Below are 953 nucleotides of genomic sequence, written 5' to 3'. Positions count from 1 at the left end.
CCTTGGACTGCAAGGAGATCCAACCAGTCCATCCTAAAGGAAATCAGTCCTGAATATTTATTGGAAGGACTGATGCTGAAGCTGAAACTCCAATACTTTGGCCACCTGATGTGAAGAACTGACTCATTTGAAAAGACCCTGATGCTGGGAAAGATTGAAGGTGGGAGGAGAAGGGGATGACAGAGGATGAGATGGTTGGATGACATCACCGATTCGATGGACATGAGTTTGAGCAAGCTCTAAGAGTTGGTGATGGACAGGGAAGCCTGGCATGTTGCAGTCCATGGGGTTGCTAAGAGTCGGACATGACTAAGTGACTGAACTGAACTGAACTGATTATATTCTGCAACAGCCCATATTCTTTCCTGTTCTAACTACTTCATGAAGTTAAGTGAAGTCTCTCAATCATGTCTGACTTTTTGCGACCCCATGGACACCAGGCTCCTCCGTCCATGGGATTTTCTAGGCAAGAGTACTGGAGTGGGTTGCCATTTCCTTCTCCAGGGAATCTTCCCCACCCAGGAATTGAACCTGGGTCTCCTGCATTGTAGACAGACACTTTACCATCTGAGCCACCAGGGAAGTCACTCATAGCCAATTCTTAGTGAAATTTCCCATGATAACTGCCTGACATAGACTCATTCTCCTGACTTTCCAAAAGAACTACATTTATATGTGGTCCCTTCTGACAATGGCTTCCCAGGTGGCACAGTGGAAAAAAAATCTACCTGAAAATGCAGGAGATCACAGTATGTAGTTCAATCCCTAGGTCAGGAAGATCCCCTGGAGTAGGAAACAGCAACCCACGCCAATATTCTTGCCTAGAAAATTCCATGGACAGAGGAGCCTGGTGCGATTGGGAGGTTGTTTATTTGTAATATTCTGACTCACTTGCCTGGATATTACTAGAAAATAACAACTCAAAAATACTTGACTGTATTTTAAATGCAAAA

General features: G+C 44.5%; 1 non-coding gene across 1 annotated transcript; it reads right to left on the bottom strand.

The window, feature by feature from the left end:
• Window positions 1–510: 510 nt before the first annotated feature.
• On the bottom strand, window positions 511–582 carry TRNAC-ACA (transfer RNA cysteine (anticodon ACA)). Its single transcript has one exon. It is a non-coding gene; the product is annotated as a tRNA-Cys (tRNA).
• Window positions 583–953: the final 371 nt, after the last annotated feature.

Source organism: Bos indicus, chromosome 6 (genome assembly GCF_029378745.1).
Source record: "Bos indicus isolate NIAB-ARS_2022 breed Sahiwal x Tharparkar chromosome 6, NIAB-ARS_B.indTharparkar_mat_pri_1.0, whole genome shotgun sequence".
Lineage (NCBI taxonomy): Eukaryota > Metazoa > Chordata > Mammalia > Artiodactyla > Bovidae > Bos > Bos indicus.
Note: the sequence above shows the minus strand (reverse complement) of the source record. Positions and strands in the feature narration are given on the sequence as shown.